Source organism: Neofelis nebulosa, chromosome 1 (genome assembly GCF_028018385.1).
Source record: "Neofelis nebulosa isolate mNeoNeb1 chromosome 1, mNeoNeb1.pri, whole genome shotgun sequence".
In the NCBI taxonomy this organism is placed as follows: domain Eukaryota; kingdom Metazoa; phylum Chordata; class Mammalia; order Carnivora; family Felidae; genus Neofelis; species Neofelis nebulosa.
Genome location: NC_080782.1, coordinates 31,494,894 through 31,517,450, shown reverse-complemented (window position 1 = coordinate 31,517,450; position 22,557 = coordinate 31,494,894). Strand labels below are relative to the sequence as shown.

At 45.0% G+C, this 22,557-nt stretch overlaps 2 long non-coding RNA genes across 4 annotated transcripts in view; one reads left to right on the top strand and one right to left on the bottom strand.

Moving 5' to 3' along the window:
- Positions 1 to 22,557, top strand: part of LOC131505023 (uncharacterized) — a 232,039-nt gene that overhangs the window by 115,275 nt on the left and 94,207 nt on the right. The window lies entirely within an intron of this gene.
- Positions 2,347 to 4,672, bottom strand: LOC131505035 (uncharacterized). The gene is made up of 2 exons (XR_009258252.1): positions 4,470 to 4,672; positions 2,347 to 2,788 (listed from the first exon to the last, which is right to left on the bottom strand). It is a non-coding gene; the product is annotated as an uncharacterized LOC131505035 (long non-coding RNA).

Below are 22,557 nucleotides of genomic sequence, written 5' to 3'. Positions count from 1 at the left end.
CTAGACTCTCAGCTTCAAGCCCAGTTCTGCCACTTAGCAGAAGTGAAAACTTAGCATGTCATTAGACTCCCCAAGGCTTGTCTTCTGCGTTTGTACCACAGGATAATAGCAGTGACTGCCTAATAGTGCTTTTCATAGGATTAGAGAGGCTGATGCATGTCAACACTTAGCACAGTACTGGGTGTCCTGAAGGGTGCAGGGAATACCCACTTTTCTACTAACAGAATTCCTGTTCAGTTTTTGAAAGCTTGAGGTTAGAAAGTGCAAAAACAGATTCCCTTTTGATTCCTAATTTCTCCAAGTTTTGTTTCGCTTATCCACATTTTAACACCACTGCTCCCTGAAGCCACTTCACGTGGTTTTTGAGCACTCCCTGCTTTTCTATCATGCTTCTCTTGACACACAAGGACTCAGCTCTTCTGTCTGTTTGGAGAGGAGACAGCACTTCCCAGCGGCCCTTGGTCAAAGCCTGTGCCATTGGTATAGGCCTAGGGGATTCACAGTGCCTCCACTTAAATTCAGCAACTCAGAGGCTCGGTTCACATGCAGGGTGTGGAACCTTTGTGAAGTCCTGAGTAACAGCAGATTATAACCTTACATCAGAGTTTTGGTTGTCCCCCCGCCCCCCCCCCCCTTCTAGACTTCAGAACTGGGTTTGACTAACAGCCTGAACCAGTGCACCTATCAGAAGTATAATGAGAGCCCCAAGGTCAAGCCTCATATATATAGCATTAACTTTTCTAGTGGTCACCCATTTGAACAGGGAAAAAAGAAAGAGGTGAATTAATTTTAACAATATATTTTATTAAGCCCAATATCCAAAATATTATCAGATTAACATATATTTAATATAAAAAAAATTATTCACTAGGGGCGCCTGGGTGGCTTGGTCAGTTAAGTGTCCAACTCTTGGTTTAGGCTCAGCTCATGACTTCGTGGTTTTGTGGGTTCGAGCCCTCTGTCAGGCTCTATGCTGGCAGCACAGAGCCTGCGTGGGATTGATTCTGTCTCCCTCTCTCTCTGCCCCTTCCCACTTGCACTGTCTCTGTCCCTTCAAAAATAAAATAAGCTTTATTAAAAAAATTATTCATGCGATAACATGTTTTTTTAATTTGTACTAAATTTTAAAATCTCTGGGGCGCCCGGGTGGCTCAGTTGGTTGGGCGTCTGACTTTTACTCAGGTCACGATCTCACGGTTTGTGAGTTTGAGACCCTGTCGGACTCTGTGCTGACAGCACAGAGCCTGGAGCCTGCTTTGGAATCTGTGACTCCCTGTCTCTCTCTTTTCCCCTTGCCCACTCACTGTCTGTCTCTCAAAAAATAAACAAATGTTAAAAAAATTTGAAAAAATAATAACATTTAATACGTAGTTTACTCTTACAACACATCTTAATTTGCACTGGCCCATTTCGAGTGCTCAGCAGCTATACGTGCCACTGGCTGCCATTAGTGCAGCTCTGAGCCATCAGTCCCCATGGTCCCAGCCTCCTTAGACATTTCCTGTGGGAGGTCTACCCATGAGGGTTGGCTTCTTATCCCAGAAGTGCTGTACAGCTCATGTCCAAGGTTCACTTTCTTGTCTCTGATAAGTACATACGATGGTGCTTGAAGTAAATCTCACACTTACGCTAGTGCAGTGGTTCTTAATCAGGAAGCATATCAGAATTGCACATCTGAGATTCCTCAAAGTGCTTTTCTGCTCCAGGAGTCTAGCATAAATTAAAAGCACCGAACCAGAGGCGTGTATATTTTGATTCTGACACTGTCTCCGCAGCCAGACCCTGCCACCGCCTTCCCAATTAAGAATCGCCATCTTGGTGGCTTTTCAGACAGATGGCACCGAGATGAGTAGTTCTGAAATGAAAGTTTCGAAGATCAAAATAATCGAACTTCTAGCAGGGCCCATTCTATCTGCTCCTTGATTCCCTGGTCTTTCAAAACACATAAAGGCTCTGACTTGACTTTCTTTTCCTCAGTGGTCATCACGATCTTCCCCAACATCTGTCCCTTTGCCTCCTGTATTTCAGGCATATGAGACATAGCAATAGCTGAGTGCATATAGCACATCAAAGGTTGGAGTCCAGATTGAATCGAGGTCTTCCATATCTTATCAATTTACTCAATAACATTGTCTTTCTCTGTAGAGGTTACTCTTTTATGCACATAAATGAGAATTAGAACATCTCTGTCCTGTTCCTCTCGTGGTATAGCTGTGCGATGATGCATGCTGCCGTCCATTTCCCTGGAACATTTGCCATAAATTTGCTTTTAAAAGACATTCTCTTACAATACTGTCGGTGGCCCTTGCATTAAAAATGAGAAAAATATGGAAACATGCATTAAAATATTCGGAAATAAATGGCTTCTTTATTACATAAAAGCTCTCATGTGTCTCAAAGGTACTGAGAATAGAATAATTTATCGTAAATGAGATTATTATTGCCGGGAAAAGGTCTATTTTAATGCCAGTTTTCTTGGGGATTAAACCAAACCCTAACGGTCCACCGGGGGTGTTCATAAATGTGTAAGTCAAATGCTTAAAAGCCTTAAGTGGAAAATACATGCTGATGTAGCATCTTTGGGAAGACAGAACACATTCTGTTTGTTCTTATCTCTGGGGGAGGGGGTTCAGCTCCAGTGTCCAGAAACAAAATGAAGATAATGCCTCCTCTGAAACCCAGATGAAAATCCGCTGCGCTTTGGGGTCTGAATTGCAACGTCAGAGCCTCAGACTCTCAGCCCAAGGGTCTCCAGAAGCCGGGTGGTATCCAGTATCAGGGACACACTCTGCAAAAACAAACATTGTCTTGAGAAAATGTTATCCTGTCGTCCTCTCGGGCACATGTTTCGTAAGAAGATAAATGGGGACTCAAAAGGAAAACTGCAAATCTGGAGTTTAAGAAAGAGTGAATTATATTTTCTGATATAGCCAGAAAATAGGGTGTTCTGGTTAACATGCGTGATGAATATGTGGTCGACTTTTGGAGACTCAGAACGTGAGCGAATGCATTTCTCCTGAAAACCGTATTGAATTAATACTATGTATATTAACTTATATTATTTATATTGATTAATATTAATTTGATCTTTATGTGTTAAATCAGGGTCATCTTTGTAAATATTAATTATCATTGTACAGTAACCGAGCAGAGAACTAGTGATTAGAATGCCACTTAAATCACCTTCTATGGGACCGTTTTAATGGTCTTGGAGGGGAGAAAAACAACCTTATGCACTAAGCCAGGGTGTCTGATGACTTATGCAAGGGAAGAGAAGAGTAACGGGCATTCATTTTGCTGCCATTCTAACTTCCATGGAGACTGGCATGCTGGTGATTGTATTTTATACTCCCTATACCATAAAAGCTTTATTACATAACCCAGCATTGTAATAACAGATGAAAGGAACCCCGTAGGTCACTCTCCTAACTTTCTCATTGTCATTTGCTAAAAGCACCCTTTATCCCATGTCCTTTTGCTTCTAGTTTCTGACTTCGTTTCTAGTCAGTACGTTGCCTCCCCTCTGGAAAGATCCCGTGGAGCTGGGCACCAACATTGTCATGACTGTCTTGTTTGGAGGGATGAGAGGGAGGGTGTGGGCAGCCAGGGTCCTGGACCGGAAGAGAGGAGTTGGCAAGAAGGAAGTTTGGCTTAAGGACAGGCCCCCCAGGACTGATGCCTTGGCAGTCTATTTAAGTCCTTGGATGTCTGCACTGGGGATGTAACAAGAGCCAATATTTATTAAGCATTTTGTGTGTGCCAGGACCTGAGTATTATCTCCTTTAATCCTAACGCAACTCTGTGAAGTAGGCACTATGTCTCTGTTTTAAAGATGAGGATTAAGGCTCAAGAACATTAGGTAAATCCTAAGTCCACTCATCAACTTCGTGGCCGATCCATGTCGTGCGTCCTCTCAGAGCTTGAGCCCAGGCCTCTCTGCCCCCTGCCCACTCTTACACATGGCTTCCTTCTTTATCTTGATCTTTTCTGTCTCTCTCCTTTGTAAGGTAATGAAGACTTCAGGGAATGTGTTAATATTATCTCTATTCTTTTCAGACTTAAAGAGCAACATGGCAGTTTTTGGACTAAGATTCACGGGGCCCAAATTCACGCCTTTGTATAGCCATCAACTCACCGTGTCATAGTGACACGAGACCATTGGGCCTCGGTTCGCCCGTCTGTAAAATGAGGGAGTTGGACTAGATGGTACCCGGATGATTTGGTCTCTGACATTAGGTGACTCCCCAGGGTCTAAGAGGGGCTGTTGGGCATGACTGACGTGGGCGATCCTCACTTGAGCTCTAAGTGCCAGGAGGACAGCCCTGTGATTGCAGCAACTAGACCTCCCAGCCGCAGATCCAAATACCCGTCACCCAAATCATTGGGTGACGATAAGTTGCAATAGCAATATGAAACCTGTAGCAGAAATTCAACGATATGGAAAATATGGTGGGTAAACCCACGCCTACCTGTTTGTGGAGGGTGAGGCACATCAGGAACTTCTTTATTTCCAACCTTGCTTCAACACGCAGACCCTGAACCACTGACCTGCCCCAAGCTCCTGCAGCAAAATAAAGCTGAGAGCAGAGTTTCTGTTCTAAGAACATGCCCGGGACCCTGGCCTGGAGAACTGACTTGCATATTTTCCACATGCATTTGCTTATTGCCTTTTGTTAAGTGGTTCCAAGTCCAGTTTGCAAAATGAGAGACCGCATCAAACCGGTGCGGAGAGGGTAACTGCATTCCCATCCAGAGCAAAGGCGGTCGGTCACTCATAGGAAGCGTGTTTTTAAACCAGTGCATGCAAACCCTTCCCAATTTAGGAGAGAGAAAGCATAATTAGGCCAATTTGCCATGGTGAGAAGCTTGCCTTTCCTTGCCTTCAATGGGGGCAGCATACTTTGGAGATGAGAAGTGCCAAATGGTATGTAATTTTTAAAATCTTGTCCGTGTTCAACAGTTAATGCTAGTTTTCCTTCCATTTTTCCCCACACCCTCAATATCTTCCCCACTCAAGTATGAATCTTTGACATCCTCTCAGGAATTAGGATATCTTCAGCTGTTTACACAACTGGAGATTAAGTCTAGTTAAGAAGACATTTGGGGGAAAAAAAATTACCTAAGAAAACAGAAATGTTGTTTGCCTTAGGGTTACATTTCGAGGCTCCATGGTATTCTCAGAAGGTCTTTGGTAAAAGCTTTTTGGTGGACGGCATGGATGGGGTGGAGAGGGTTGACAATTATTTGCAAAGTAGGAATAAGTGAAAGCATGTGGTAAATGACACATGGCCTCCTGGCCTCCTTGTGCTGGAAGGCATCTGCTATGCTTGTGAGATAAGATAAAACTCTAATGCAAATACTAATTTAGTTTCTCCTCTTTTGTGCTGGCCTGCCTTGTTGTGTTATCTCATTTTTGTAGGCTGGACCCTGGTACCCTTTGAGATTTTCTAGGCGGGTAATTGTTGTATTTTTGTGCATGGTGGATCTTGTGCATGGAATGGAGATCACCTGACCCTCTCTCTGCCTCTCCTCTTCCCTTCTCTATGCCCTACCTGCCTGACTTGGAGGCAAAATAAGCCGTCACTTCAAGAAAGCCATTATTCAAAGTGGATCGAAGGACCAGCCACCACAGAGAGAGCTGGCATCAGCCTTGTATTGCTAATCATTGCTAATCATGAAAAAGCAGATGGGGACTGTGCAGGGGAGGGAGGGTTTACAGCAACACAGATTTGGAGCACTTCCTGGGTGAAGGGGGAGGTGAAGGGGGGCTGGGGAGCGACAGCTGCTGCAGTGGGCCCTCTGGGTCAGTGGTTCTTCACTTCCTCAGGGCGCAAAAGAGTCACCTGTGCTGTTTGTGAAAAAAGGCAGATTTCTGGGTCCTGGCTTCAGAACTTCGGATTCCGTCCATAGGGGAGGAAGAGAGAATGTCCACAGTGATTATTCTGATGCAGGCAGCCCAGGATCAGGGCAATGGAGGAAGGGTCCAGGAGGATGAAAAAGAGCAGAAAGGAGGAAGTAAACAGGTACCTGAAGGCAGCAGAAAATAAGATCTTTGGGGTCAAACTTAGGTTCTAATCTCAGTAATGTTCCCGCTTCATCATCACGAGCATTCTTCTTTCCTGTGTGAAACAAGGGGCAGTAACAATGGTGAGAGTTGGTAATGTGCAAGGCATCCTTACTTAACCCAGGGCTATCTATGTGTTTGAGTGGACTGCCTGCTTTAAACCTCACGACACTGTAAGGAGGGCATATTGTTACCTTCGTGTCACATGTGAGAAGACTGAGACACAGACTGAGCGAGTATATGACTGGCCTACAAGGCCATGCTGCTAGTAAGTGTTGGAGCTGGGATTTGGACCCAGGGAGTCTGAGTCGGGGGAACTCGGAGAAAATGTGGAATATCCAGCCCCTGCCTGACCCACAGGGGCTCAGGGTTTGTTTCCTTCCCTCCCGTGTTGCTGAGGATGGCAGTGAGCTGATCTGATTTGTCAGTGTTTGTCAGCTGCCTGTTCTACATAATTGCTGGAGGGCTGGGGGGTGGGGGGCAGGTAAAGACCTTCTCTGAGCTGCCGTTTTCTCATCCCTAAAACAAGGGCAGCAATCCTCTTGAGTCATGGGGTGCCACCATCAACTGAGACAATGCCTGTGAAAACAATTTGGTCAACTCTAACATTCTGTACAAATATCCAGTGCTTTTAAGAAGACATATACAGTCTTCGCAGTCATTACACAGAGTAGCCAAAGCAATCTTTTTCAGATGTCACTCTCCTGCCTTCTAGTAGCTCCTAGGTAAGATAAAAATGTGTGTTAATGTGTTTTCAGAGAGTGGTTTAGTCTTCCTTTCCTAATGCAGCCTTGTTCTCTCGTGGTTGGAGGAGAGAGAATAGGTGAAAGTGTCGAGGCTGCTCCATAGGGACAGAAGGAAGACTTTAATCCCAAGGATGCCGGGAGGATGGCCAGTATGCAGGGCATTTCATGACATTCCAAACATCCCATGTATCCGGTAAGGGGTGGGGGTAGTCCCTCCACAGGCAAAGACTTGAACTCTCCAAGGAGAGACCACCCCCTTATACCTGGCTCTTGCCATGCTAAACAGTCTAACCTGCAAAGCTGAGGAAGCCTTGTGTTAATACATCTTTGACTCAGGCATATTTAGTGTCTTGTACCTGCTGTTGGAGGTTTTGCTGAGCTAGGTTTGTAACGAGGTGCTGTTTGAGTGAGAACCTCCTGCTGGGGAGAGCCCCCAAACCCACAGACAGGACTGTGGCAAGAGCCACAGTTTTTAGACTAGACAATAAAAGCAAACCAAAAAAATGATTACTTTGAGTTACTGTCTGCTTTTTCTAGGAGTCTCCCCACCATGACTCTTAGAAAAACTTCAGAGCCACCAAAGAGAAATAATGATAATTTTGCCCATAATGAGAGCTTGCAAACAAAATCTTGTGACAAATCAACACCATCCTCCCACATAGACCTATACACTTCCTCCTAGAAGAAAGAGGACCGTTTTTTCCTGGGAAAAGTAGACAGCAGATCTGAAAAGAGACCACTTAAAAAAAAAATAGAAAAAAATCTTTCCCACTTGTCGCCAATAGGTAGAACTCACTGTTTTCTTTAAATCTGTGTCTCCTCAGATAAAAACCTCTTAGTTCAGTCTTCTCTTTTAAGGCGAACCAGTTTGGAGAGGGAAGAAGTAGAATTCATTTTTACAAAATTCAACTTGATTCCTTTTCATTTTATTCTCTTTTCATTTTATTCTCTTCCTTTCAGTACAATTTGATAAGCATTAAGGACCTGCCATAGGCCAGGGAACTGTGTGGGTCCTGGGAGACAGAAATGCAAGAAATTGGCTTGTCTTTCTGTTCTTCTGGATCCAGAATGCAGATGGGCATCACTGGGCCAAGGGGCGCTCCTTTTGGTGTCAGGATGGGATCAGAGAAGACAAAAGGGCCATAGAGAACCAGGGTCAAAAATTGGATTATACTTTGGAGGTGAGGCTGAAGGAACTATCAGCTAAGGGAGCCTGAAGACTTACCTCTAAGCAGACCATCCGGATGCAACTCCATACATGTCGTATCACAGACACAACAGGATCCGGGAGTTAAGAATCCCTTTCATTTCCTTCCCTTCAGCTTTAACATCCACCAAGTTACTGCCTTGATTTTTCAGATGAAAACACTAAGCCTCAGTCATGACTCACCCACGGTTCTGAAATTGCAGTATGGCCAAGATGGGACCTTGAACCCCTACCTCCTGTCTCCCAATCTATCATTCTTCCTGCCCCATCCCCCTCTATGGACACCTCGCATTCACAGAACATTTTGCTCCACTAAAAGTATTGTGTTACATTGTCCTATGTGCACTTCATTTATACTTTACTGAAATTCCCACCGGGGGCAAAGTAGTCTTTGAGAACTGTGGCTTCTATTGTTGTTTTGTTACTATTTAGGTGTCTCAGAGAAAGCCTTAGTTTTCTCAGCTGTAAAAGTTGGGTCCGGACAAGGAGAAAGGTCTAAGATTGCTTTAGTTTCAGCATTTTGTGAGGCTGAAATCTGTTACCCTATTAGTTCACACTCCATTTCTTTTGGGGTTTTTTTGTTTGTTTTTTGTTGTAGGGGTTTTTTTTTTTAGCCGTCACAAAAGTCACATATTGAGAAATGGAGTCCATTGTTCATGCCAGATTCATTACAGTTTGAAAACTCTGGAGGCAGAAAATGAACTTTGATATTTTTGCAAATGTAAAAATTCTTTCAGCCATGCCAAATTAACTCAAAACATCTGAATAGTTTGCCTCCAGGTATCATAAAATTTTCTCTTTTAGACTTGGAATTCTATTTCAGAAAAGTTCTATTTTCATCGATGTTGTAGTAAAAGAGTGAAAAATTGCTGAGAACCCGGTAGGATGATATTTGCCGTGTGGGCTGACAGCCAACTATTGTTCTTACTGACTCTCAGTAGAGAAGGGAGAAGTATTTTCTAACTATCCCTGGAATCTCTCAGTCAGCTTGGAATTTAAGGGATTTTCCTGATGTGTTTTGTGGAGGTCATTTAATGCAGAGGGGCCCAGGTGAAAATTCTTAACCCTATAGTGGAAGATAGAAGACTGGTTTGGGATGGGAATCCCACTTCGTTGTAATCAATCAGCTGGTGGCTCTGTGGGCAGTCACCTTGCCCAGCCTCAGCTCTCTCTGGCACCATGGATGACACAAAAGCAGTTGAAGCCCCGGTCTGCCCTGAGTTAGCTTGAGAGTGACTGACTCCGAGCTAGGTTCCCAGGCTCAACTCCAGCCATCGATCTCCTAAAATCTCTGCAGGTGGCAGACAGAATCTATGTTTCGCTGAGTGTCCAAGTGATACTTACACATGCTTCTGAAGGACACAAAATTTATACACACACAGAAAACCGTCATCACCACAAAATCCCATACCTCATGAGATGAATTATAAGCAGCAACAGGGTGACCAGTTCCTGTGGAGTCCATGGGTTGCTGGAGAGGTGGAGAAAAGACCCCCGAGGACCCTTTCCCCAGTGAGAAGCTGTAAGAAAGGTGGGACAAAAGGTAAAGTGCAGGCTGACCACAGCCTGAAATATGGACGTGCTGGTTGGATGGAGGCAGGGCCACACATGGGCGCCGCAGGACCCAAGCTCGGCCTTGAGAGCGACAGAGAATGTGGCCAGCTCACATTTGATTGAGCAGGTATTCAACTTTTTAAAAGCTGTGCTATCTTATAGGCGGTGGCAGATATATGAAAGCCGTGCTTTTCAGTAGCTGCCTCACGGACCTCACACACCAGTGGACAGGGAAGGAGGGCAATGCTTTAGGAAAGCAATCTTTTTCCCCCAGTGAGAGGAGAATAACAAAGGAGACGACTACAGGTGCCAAGCAGTGATCTGTAAGGCCCAAGGAAGAGCCCTGTCCCTCAGAGTTTCAGGTTTGGAGGCCAGTGAGAACATGAGGGGCTCACATGGGGGAAGGTGAGGGGGACCGGAGCCGAAACTTGGGGGTTAGGAGGACAGTACGGAAAATAAACAGGAAGGAGAGAGGAGTAAGAGGGCTCCCTCCTGGGGACCAAAGGCTAGGAGAGAAGGCAAGGGTCCAGAACGGGCATGAGGTTCTCTTCCCACAGTTGGGCTGTGGGTTAGAACTCTGAGTCCCGCCATCTTCCACACAGAACACCGTCTTCCAAGAACTGCAGCCCTTGCTTTGGGCGGGGCGGGCAGAGAGATGCTGTGTTCTGTGGAGAGAGCCAAACCCTGCAGCTTGGGAGGCAAACCGGCCCCAGCCTCAGTTTGCACAGAGCCCGCTTTGGGGGCGGGTGGCTGTGACACCGAGCAGCCGGCTGGCTGCTCACAAGCTTTCCTTCACCAGTTCCAATGACGGATTCATGTATCGTTTATCTCTGGCTCTTAGTATGCAAAAGGGAGCCAAAATGTTAATTAACACAAGAGGTTAAGCAGTTGTTTGACCTCCTAGCTCTGCAGAAGGGGGAAGAGGAGATGGAAGGCAATGTGATCTCTGCTGGCCTTTGTTTATAGGAAGTGCCTTCCACTCGCTGAGCTCCAGCCTTAACTGTAAAAGACACGAAGGGTGTGACTATAGGCTGGCGGTAAATGGGAACACATTGTGGCTTTGTCTGGGCCTGTGGGGAGTTTTGGGTAATTTTTTTTTCCCCTTTCAACCACCCCCCCACCCCTATAAAAATATCTGGGGATTCAGTGATGCTGACTCTACATTTCTCACCTCGAGCCCACACTTTCTCTTCCTTGAATGTATGTGTGGTCATGTTTCTTCCCTCATCAGCCACAGGCAGTTTCTCAGTAGCCTTTGTTACCCGAGTGGTCCCATCCCTGCTCACTGGACACAGACCAGATGGTGTCTAAACAAGTCACCGCTATTGCACGCAGGCTGTGCTTCGCTCTCGAAAATGAATGAGAGTCGGGGAATGTTGGTTCCTGGATGCCCACAGGGATTCCTCAAGCCAGCAGGACCTGTTTATTTTGTTATTTAAAAAAATTTATTTTTCACTGAAAAGGGGACACTGCTTATACTCAGAGGCTCAGTAATTCTTTCAAGGCAATAGAGCTAAGCCGTGCTAGAACGGAGAGGCTTAGCAAAACCCGGGCCCTCGCCCGGTGCCTGGCAATGGCAGGAGCGCTTACCATTATCACCAGTAGGGGCCACCTGGTGGTGTTACCTGCAGATCGGGGTGGCATTACAGGCTACTGATTTCAAGCTTCCATTTGTAGGGACTTTAAAAAGTAAGTATTTTAAGTCTCTTCTTTAGGTTTAGCTAAAACTTGGGGCGCCTGGGTGGCTCAGTCGGTTGAGCGTCTGACTTCGGCTCAGGTCATGATCTCGCAGTTCGTGGGTTCAAGCCCCGCGTCGGGCTCTGTGCTGACAGCTCAGAGCCTGGAGCCTGCTTCGGATTCTGTGTCTCCCTGTCTCTCTGCCCCTCCCCCGCTCATGCTCTGTCTCTCTCTCTCTGTCAAAAATAAATAAACATTGAAAATTTAAAAAAAAAAATTTAGATTTACCTAAAACTGGCTATGGTTAGCATCAGTTTGGGTCCTTGTCACCAAGCTCACAGGACAGCTTGGAGGAATTGCTGCCCTCAGTAGACACAGACGTCCCTCCTAACCACACCCACCAGCTTCCTCCACCACTCATCCCCAGAGCCCAGGCCTGTGGTTCGGCCCAACCCGTCACCTGGCTCTATTGGATACACGCACGAGGGTTCCAGAGCACCCAGCTTGCGAGCTTCTTGGAGGAAAATGTGCTTGTTTAGAGCAGATCATTTTAAAGGTACACGGGGCTTAGGGAAATAATGGTTTCAGTTTCCCTATTGCAAACCTAGCTAGGGCAACCACTGCCTACTAGATGCCTTCATGCGTCAGTATCCTCTCCTAATTTTTGTGTTGCTTCTTGTCTGTGATCAAGTCAACAAATGTGTAATTAAGTGACCATGACATGTAAGGGTCACAATTATCCCTTCATTTCTATTTCACTTCTTATTGTTTTTAAGATACTTCACCATTTGTGGTCTCACTTGATTTTCTCTCTGTTGCTGAGCAGGTACGAGTAGCCTTATTTTAAAATGAACTGGGAGAGGCAGGTGATGGGAAGTCACAGAACCAGTAAAAGGTAGAGTGGGGATGGGACCCACGTGTTTTGACTATAAGAATGACAGTCTTCCACTGTACCACAGCTGCTTATAGGTTGAAGTCTGGAGGTCTGCTGAGAGATTCATCGTGATTGGCCCTTAGAAACCGAAGACAGTAAAGTTGGGAAGAAATACAGACCAAGAGCCAGAGCTGAGTGTCCAGCAATCCTTATGGCTCCCTCTCATATGCCTGGAGCTGACAGCAGCAGCTTAATGCAGGGTTAAAAGCTAGATTGGCTACTTACTGGCTCTATGACTTGGGTCACTTAGCCTCTCTGTGCCTCAGCTTCCCATTTGTCTAGTGGGAACAATAAAAATCCTCAATTCATACAGTTACGAACAGTAAATGAGTTGATATTTGCATAATGTTAGAATGGCGCTTGGTATACTGTAAGTGCCACATAAGTGCTGGCTCAATAAGTAAAAAGCTTGGCTCCTAAGCCGGGCTCAGCCAGCTGCTGGGGATGAAGGTTTGGGTAGCATCACAGCCTTCCAGTGGGCCCTGACCCGGAGAGCCACAACTGAACCCATCAAGCAAATCGGCCACCATTATTGTCAATGAACAGGAGCCACTCTCAAATTGGCAGTATTTGCTGCCGTAAAAATTGTGCATATGCTTTGAGAATTAGAGAAACCATTGCTATACTGGAAAATCCAGGATAGGTATGGATGCCTTTGAGGATGGGCACGTGACTGGCCTGGCTGATGAAGACCTGCTTTATAGAAAGAATCACAAACTGGTCATGATGGGACAGATCTTAGTAATCCATTGACACAGCCTCCTCATCAGTATCCAGCCCTCTCCTTCTAGATCAGGAAACCAAGGTCCAGAGAGAGCAACTAATTTGCCTAGAGTCACACAGCTAATATGGCAGGTCACCCAACCTTCTGAGTTGTTTTTTGTTTGTTTGTTCGTTTTTCCTGTCCGAATTGAAGATCTAGCATCCTGGCCCTTGGAAAATGGGCCGAGGCTGCTTGTTGCCCTGGTTTTGTGCTTATTTTGGACCCAGTTATGAAAGCTTTAATGGATAATGGGATTCCCCTGGACGTTAGAGCTCTTGTTTATTCCTGAAGGACTGATGATACCTGACAGAGGGAGAAGAGTTCTGGATCTTTCCACCCCACCTCAAATCCTGCTGCTCATGGGTGTGAAGGTGGCCCACTCTGCTCTCAGGGGGACCTTAGCAAACCAAACACAAATTCCAAAGGCATCCTTCAGCCTTGGTGGCTCCAAAGCCTAAGGATAGGCCCAGAGACCTCTCAGACCCCCTAGTCCTAGGGTCAAGTGCTTCAAGATAGAGATGAATTTACAAACTGCTATTTTTTCTTTGCCACAGACACTCCACTGACAGACAGACAGACACACACACACACACACATACACACACGTTTTAAAAATAGTGATAGTGATGGTGGGGGAGGAACATAAGAACCTACGCAGCATGCAAATGCTGCAAGAAAGACTCATGTTCTCTAATCTAGTTGGAGCCAAAGAGCCCCTGATAACGACTGCTTAATGTTCATTATGAACTAAGTAGTCCTATTATCCCTGCTCCATGAGGAAATCAGGGCTCAGAGATGTTAAACAACTTGTCCATGATTACACAACTAGAAAGTGGCAGGGCAGAGCATCCAAGTGGAAGCGGATGCCCCAGACAGGACATGTGAACCCCATGCTGTACTCTCTCTGCAGACATATGGCAGTAAGTGGACTACATGAAATCTCAGCGAACGTGCAGAGAAGACACTGGAGACAATTCCCATCAGTTCAGACTGAGATGTGTAAGGCAGAAGCATTTGAAAGAAAACAAAAGGGAAAAGAAGGTCCCAATTAGAATCCAAATGGATAGGAAGCACAAGGCAGAAGCAGAGTGGGAAAAGCCCAGACAACAGAGAGTCACTTAGCAAGGTGAGAGGACAAGAAAAGTAGAGGAGAAATGCCCTCTGCAACCCAAACCCACTACATCAAATGGCCTGGGAACCAGTTTTTAATCTTCATTAGTTAGAGCTGGCTGCAGCCTACTGTTTGCACAGTGTGTGGATTGAAATATTTTATGGATATTTATTGCTTTATGGCTGCAATAAAATAAATGTGATTAAGGGCGCAATGACACTTGAGTTCTGGTGAAGGAGGCTGGAATATTGGAGCCAGGGCTCTATCTGCACAAGGCTTTTTTAATGTTTCCCATTCTTCCATTGAGAAGACAACATAAAAATGGATGGAAGGAGCGCCTGGGTGGCTCAGTCGGTTAAACATCCAACTCTTGATTTCAGCTCAGGTCATGATCCCTGGGTCTTAGGATAGACCCCACCCCCCGCCCCCCACCATGGACTCGGTGCTGAACATGGAACCTGCTCTCTCTCTCTGCCCTTCCCCCACTGGTGGGCATGTGCTCTCTCTCTTGCTCTCTCTCGTTCAAAAAAAAAAAAAAAAAAGAAAAAGAATGGATGGATGGATGGGGTTAAGCAGTTTTAAAAAGTCAAGATCTAAAAAAAGAAATGATGGTGTTCCAGAGTGGGTGGGAGGCAGAAATGAAGAGGCATTAATGGCTCAAAATACAAAAGCAGGCTATGCTGGGTATGCTTGGCCTCTTAAAGGAAACAGATGTGGCATCTGAAGCATAGAGGAGAATGAGATGGAAGAAATCTTGAGCATGCTAAGATATTATATTTCCAAAAAAGATTAGGGTAGAATGTTTCTTTCCCAGCAAAGGAAAGTTCTGGCGGAAGGAAATGTGAAGAATGTGGTTCTTACCTTGTGTTTCAAGGTAAGATGAGGCCAAGGGTCCACTGTGAATAGAAAAGGAGAAGTAAGAGATTCGGGGAATTAGCATTCACCCATGGCGGGAGTGGTGGTTTCCAGTAACTGTGGGCTATAGGAGAAGAACCACTTTTACTGAGAAAAATGCAAATTGGATTATGCAAATATTGACCATCAACAACTGTTCTGGGTGGTGGGGCTGGAGGAGGGAGCGGGAAGGGATAATGCTACAAAAATGAATAAGATAAATGCCTTATATCTTCATTAAGGATTTTATGCACCAGTGTCGGAGGGAGAGTGCTATCAACCCCTCACTGTGTGACATGATACAGAGTGGCACAAATTTAAAACGCACTCACTAAAACAGGAGTCTGGACCTTAAGTAAAGGAGTGATGGGAGTCAAAACATGCCGGGGGTGGGGGGTGGGGGGTGGGAATGCACAGAGAGAGTCAGGGAGGACTTCACAGAAGTGGCATTTCAGATGGATCCTGAAGAATGAAGATTGTGTGAAGGAAAGAATTCCAGACTTCATCACATGCCTTCTTAGCAAAGACTTGAATGCCGGAGACCCCAGGCATTTTGGTTCAGGTGAAAAGACGAAAGTCTGGATGGCTGTGTGTTTCTCAACCAGTTTTCTGCCTCCATCCCATTTATATCCATGGTGTCACAATCCCAAATGTCAACGGGCACCTGCCCTACTGAAGGGTCATATTGGAATTGTAGGATTGTGGACTCTTAAGGAGGGAAATGGTAGGATCAGGGCTAGGAGATGAATTAATCAGGATGGAGACTGAAATCACGAAAATCAGCTTCGAAGTAATTATGGCTATCCAGGTAGAGACAGTGAGGGCCTAAACTCACCATGTGTGTATAGAGGTAGAAATGATCAGGCTGCATTTATTTTTGCCTTCCTTGAACACCCACAACAGGCCAGACACTGTGTCTATTATTGGGGAATACAAATATTAAACCCCAAGACCTACCACACGTTGCTTACAATCTGTGGGGCCAGTAACCCAGCACTAAACTGTGTAGGGACCATGACAGAAGTAACGGAGGGACATTTAGAAGCACAGAGAAGAGGTGTTTAGTTGCATATGCTTTCAACAAAAGGCTTCTTGAGGTAAGTAGGCTTGAGCTAAGGCTTCAAAGATAAGTAAGAGCTCTCTAGGTGGAGGAGGAGGAGGCCAGGCAGGGGTGCGGAAAATGAGAGAGCATGTATAAAGATGTGACAGCACGAAACGGCATGTGACATAAGAGGAGGAGCAAATATCTTGTGCAAAAATTGAAAATAGTTGCTGTATATTGAACCAGGCACTATTTAGGAAACTAACATGTGTTACTGCATTTGATCATTGGGGTGTGCTTAGTGGGGGGTAGAAAGACAGTGGCCAAAGCCTGAATGAAGACTGTCCCATCAAGGAGTTTGGACTTTAAATGGGAAAGTGCTGTAACTCAGATTTGTGTTTCAGAAAGATTATTTTGGTAGCAAAGTGAAAGATGGATAGAAGGGGCACAAATCAGGAAGGAGGCCAGCAAACTAGGCAAGAAAAAGAGCAGTCAGCATAAGCAGTCATGGGTCAGACCTGACTGAAGAAGGCACTTAGGAGGGGCCCAGATTTCTGATCTGATGATTGTGGTTGATAGCGGTGCAATTCACAGGGTTGGCGAGTGAGGTAAGACCGGTTTGGGGCCCAGGAGTATGGCCAGCTGGAAAGGGAAGATAATGGGTTCTGCTCTGTACCTACTGAGGAATTATCTGGGAGTGATTTCTAGGTAACAGGTGGATATGCAATCCTAGAGCTAAGTAGAGACAGAAGCCTCGGCTGACGTTCTGGAATTGGGAGTCATCCTCCTGTGTTGGTGGTTGAAGCCATGGGGGTGGATCAGCATCATGTGAAGGGAGAGGGCCAAAGACAAAACCCTGGGCAGCGCTCACATTTCAAGCATGGGTGGAAGAAGAGGTGACATAGACGGAGGTTAAGGAGGAGTAATATGAGAGGCTGGGGTAAACCAGGAGAAAGAGGTGCCTGGGAGAGAAATGGTGTTCCAAACAAGGGAGTGCTCAGTGTCTCCTGGATTAGGTAAGAACCTGGAGACAAAAGAGAAGGCTGAGTGAGGACCTCCAATCCGTGAGACTTTAGCTAGCAGCTGCAAGGAAATGAAATATATTCATGTACAGCCAATACCATGTACCCGCAAAAGTAAGAATGAGAAAGAAGAGGAAGAGAGGTTAATGGCCCAGGAGATAAGGCACTATGGGATAGGCAGAAGAAAATGCTGTTAGAACAAGACGATACTCTAAAAGAATTGCTATAAAATACCAAATGCACCATCAAGGTATTCCTATCCCCCGCCTGGAGGAAGTGGGGCTGGACAGGAGGTGGAGGAAGGAAGAATCAGACCAAGAGTAACCACCACATTGCAGAATAAATGGCTCAGTAGTGAGATTCATGGGAATTTTGGAAGCTGATGCTTGAATGTAGTATCACTAATGGAAATGAAAATGGGCTAAGACCACAATAAAACTTGGAGGTGTGTTTCATAAATATTTGAAAGTGGGTATACCATCACCCCAGAAAAAAAAAATTGGGATACATTTACTTTTCAAGAATAAATGATGGCGGCTAAAATGACCAAAAGAGAAACGATGATGATGTACTTCCTGAGGAGAGCACACAACACGATCAATAAAGTGTCTACAATAAAAAAAATAAATAAATAAAAAAAAAATGGAACCTCAATCAGCTCCCACCTCTAAATTCAGCCTTCAGTTTACAGAAAAGAGGGGGCAGAGGAACATCTTATACAATAGCATGGAAATAAAATTAGCAAAACCCAGACAGTGGGAAACTCGACAGGATAAATAACCTGGTGTCTTCAACAAATAAATTGCAAAAAGAAAAGAAAAGAGGGAGGGGGCTGTGGATTATGAGCCTGGAAATGTGTCAACCAAATGCAAGGGGTGGAATTTTTAGACCCTGGTTTCAAAAAAGCAGCTATGAAAACAGTGTTATAAACATTTCAGGAAATTTTGAACCCCAATGGGATATTTTATGGCATTTAAGGAATTATTTCAACTGTTTTTAGTTGTAATTTTTTAGAAATCTTATCATTTAGAGATATAGCCTGAAATATTTATGGGTGAAATGATAATAGCATCTGGGATTTGCTTCAAAATAATCCAGTGAGGGTAGGACAGAAATATGTGTGTGTTATAAATGAGGCAAGATTGACCCTGAGTTGATCATTGTTGAAACTGAATGTTGGGCTCATAAGGATTCAGTATACTACCCTCTGTATTTTGTGTATGCTTGAGAATTATCATAATGAAAGGTTTAAAAAAAATCAAAGAATAAATGTGAACATACCCATGGCCTTTCAGAACTGTGAAAGGGCTCCAACTTGAAGTGTTATTATTTCAAAATTGTCATTATTTCCTTTTGATGTTGAATCTCTACTGGTTTTTAATGTTCCTAATTAAAGAGCTTCCACCAATTCTTAAAAGTTAAAGATCGCTGCTGGCCACTGTCACACAATGAAACATGCAAGGGGCGGGGGGTGGCGGTAGGGATGTAGGGGGGATGGGAAGGGGGGGTGGGTGGAGTAGTGACATGCGCAGGCATTTTAATGTGGTTGTTTTAGACACTACTTTTCTCCAGTTTGTCAGCACCCCAGGCTTCTGGGTGACAGCTAAAAGGGACAGCTAAGAGAAGCCAGAGAGGTCAGACTGACTCATTCAAGAAAGGTCGATTTTGGCTGTCTGCATTTCAGCAGGGTCTCAATCAAGAAGGCAGTTGCTGTAGAGAGGGGTCTGCCATTGGCTGCAGAGGGCAGAGATGAACTCAGAATCGGAGAGTTTCTTAAGTTACGGACAGGAAGCAATTTTTATGTAGAGAGATTGGAGTCTCCAGCTAGATGCTCAGAGAATGCTGAAAGTAATAGGACTTCAGAAAGGAAGGTCAAGAGGATAAACCCACATTACAACAGAGAAGAATAGCCCCAAGATGAGGGAGCAAGTCTCCACAAGTGACACAACAAGTTTGTCACCAACAGTTCAAGAACAGAGAGCTGGCAATTGCCCTCAGTCCTACCTCGTGCTGGATAAGGCCCCCAGGTATGACAGGTGGCCAGGAAGAGGACCAGTTTGCCTGCCAAAGGAAGCTGATAGTCATGGCAGAAGGCTGGGCATGCTTTACATAACGCCTTTCACCTTATATATAAAATATACCAATTAGTGGCTTTTACTTTGGGTTATAATATTATTTCCATCAGAGTTGAAGAGTCCTGGGGTAAAGTGAGAAATTAATCCACAAACCCATTTTAGAAACCACTGTGGCCTACAGTATGCTTCTGAGTGTTCCATTTGCTGGCGAATCGTATTGATCCCTGGGAGAAAGAGTAATGGAGTAATAAGGACTTGAAGATAAGCAGGAAGGGCTGGATGCTTATACTGACAGCTGGACACAATGGGGCATGTAGGGAATGGACATACTGTTCTCTTGGCCAGCTCCCAAACAGGAACGACAACTTATCCTGTAGCAGAAGAGAGGAAAGGCGCCAAGGCCTCAAGCCGATTGTGGGGAGGAAAGCTTAGGAGTGTGACATGATGTAGAAAGTCCCAAATGTCTAGCAGAACTTATTCCAAATCCCCCAAGAAGATAGCGGTTTGTGAAAGAGTGGACAGCCTAGTGGTCCGTTACAGGCACAGTAAGAAATCAGGAGAGTAAACCCACCATTTGAAGAGCCTAGGGGGAGTTGTAACACTGATGCATAAAACCTGACGCCTTCTTACTCTTCCCTCCTCTCCCTTCCCTCCTCATTTCTCCATTTCAGTGAGGCAGTAGCAGGTACGGCAAAGAGGGCGCCATACCAAGCCACTCTGCGAGAGCAGGTGGAAAAGGACCACACAGAAATGGGTACAGGTCTCACTCCTGCATCACACACAAGTGGCAGCAGCTGCAGTAACCAAGTTAAGCCATCAGGAAATGGAGTGGGGATAAGCAAAGGTGGTTTAGCGAAGAGGAGGTCAAACCCGACCAAAGAGAATTCGAGAATCATCTTGGTGTTCTAAAGGAAGGAGAAGACTTAGGGAAGCTGGTTCCTAGAATCCTTCATGGGAGAGCAAACAAGAACAGCTACTGATATTGACTGGTACCTTTTCTCCTTCAATATCCTCTCATGGAATGGGTGGTCACGGAGTCTTGGGGGTACATTTGAGTGACTAATTCTTTGGAACAGGATTGTGATGTTGAATCGTAGCTTATAGCAGAAATTGGAAGGTGGAGGTTCATAGTTTCTTCTAAGTACTTTGCAGTTAGGTGAACAGTGGTGTTTCGGACACCTCTGAGTTAGAACCACTAGACTTCTCATGGGAACAACTTCTCATGGGAACAGTGAGCCGTTTGTTGTTGTTGTTGTTGTTTTTTACTCAATAAAAAAAAATAGAAAAAGGAAGTTTAAAAAAAATAGCTAAATAACCATTAAGGGACACTCTGAAGTGATGTGCAATTGCAAGAGAATTTAAGAAACAATGAAACTAATTACAAGGTTTTCTAAGGAGACGTTGTCTGAAAAGACACAGGCAGACTCATATACCTCCTTCCATATATACCCTCTTCATCCCCTTCTCCATCTGGAAATCTCCAGCTCTGTACATTGAACTGTTCTGTGATACTCCCTCCTTGTCATATGAAGCCACCAGACTTTTGTGTGTCCTGGCAGTCTTAACTTTTCTTCTACCTCCTCCACAAGTAGTCAACTGGACCTTCCTGCCCTGGTCCTTCAAAATGTGGGAGTTGCCCCCTCGTGAGAGCTTTCTCTTTAGTTTTTCTTGAGGATAGAGAAATGGGCTGGAATTCAGTAGGGATTTTGTTTAGACTTTTGTCAAGACTTCTTGAACTAAGGTATGTGAACTGGGATGTATAACCAAAGACATTTTTTCCTTTCTTTTTTTTTTTTGTTTGAGTGGTTAAAAATATACAGATTTATAATCTTTCCATATGCCTTCTTACAGGTGAGAGACAGGAGATGTATAAGGAAAAAATATTTCCCTTGCTCCCTAGACCGTCTATTCTCTGACATCTATAGTCCATCAGAATCCAGTGCTAAATGGCATGGGAGAGCCGGGAGCTGCGTGTGATAGGAGAAGCTATCATTCAATAGAGTAACAGCCAGAGGACAGCATTTTGCTCTTCTCTTTGTCATCCTTTCTTGAACCCAGATGCAAGATCATTCCAAGGCACTATGAAAAATATGGGCCATGGGGCACCTGGGTGGCTCAGTCGGTTAAGCGTCCGACTTCAGCTCGGGTCGTGATCTCACAGTCCATGAGTTCGAGCCCCGCGTCAGGCTCTGTGCTGACAGCTCGGAGCCTGGAGCCTGTTTCAGATTCTGTGTCTCCCTCTCTCTCTGCCCCTTCTGTGCTCATGCTCTGTCTCTCTCTGTCTCAAAAATAAATTAAAAAACATTAAAAAAAATAAAAAAATAAAAATAAAAATATGGGCCAAGATTATGGCAGCCTGGGAAGGCCTTATTTTGGACTTCAGCCATTTGACCTTGGATCACTCTGTTAATCCAGACTAGTCCTAAAGATTTTGTCAGCACTTTTGGCAACTTCAGGACGTTATTGCGCAGTTCAGCATGTATCCCTTGGTCCACTCAAGGTTGGGTGGGGTAAAAACAGCTCCTGTAGTTGCTGCATAGTCCTCCAAAGGTTTAGGCCAGATCTCAAGGTGAAAGTGCACCACGATGCCATGACCATATCTCACAGCTGCCCATCTCCACGGGCCTGCAGGCCACGTAAGCTTTTACCTACCAGTATCCAGAGTTATTCGGTGTCATTATCTGACCAAAGTGTGGTTATACGCTGAAGGTTAATGTGAGTCCTTTGTAATCGCTGAGCTAAGAACACAGAGCCATGGAAAGGGAAAGGAAAGAATTTGCACTCTGGGAAACAGAGAGACTATGTTCAAAGGCTAATTCTGCTTTCTTTCAAGCGTGTGAAGGTCACTCTGCACAGGAAGCCTACCTGCCCTGAGGAATACATGAGACAATGCATGTAACACACTGGCCCAGTCGGCATGAGTCGGTATGCCCATCTACCTTAATTGTTGTTAAAATCATTGTGTGAAACAGGCCAGTTGGTTATAGTACATGCAAACAAGCTTCCAGGGAGTGTTTCTTGGCAGCTAATTTCTATTTTTTCCCCCTTCACATTCCAGCTCTCTACCCTTTTCCATCCTGTGCTCATTATTACCAATTAGAGTTTTCACCAACAATTTTCAAGCATGTGCTTCCTCCCTTAGATCGCAACTACAAATGAAGGCCTACCTAAGGTGACCTCTCTGTGTCTGCAATCATCCCCTCATGATTGCTTCTAAACAGCTATAAACTAGACCCTCCGTACAAGCAGCCTCCCTGAAAAGGAGCAAATGGCAGCTGAGCTGCGGATTTCCCCAGGAATGCTGGGGGAGGGGTAAAATAGAAGGCATTGAACTGGCAATGAGGAGACTTGGTCATCGTCCAAAATCTACCACTTGGGGGTTGTGTGACCCCGAATCCATTCACCTCAGTTTATTCATTGGTAAATTAGAGCTAACAGTGCCCACTTTGCTTAGCTCACGGGGTCTCT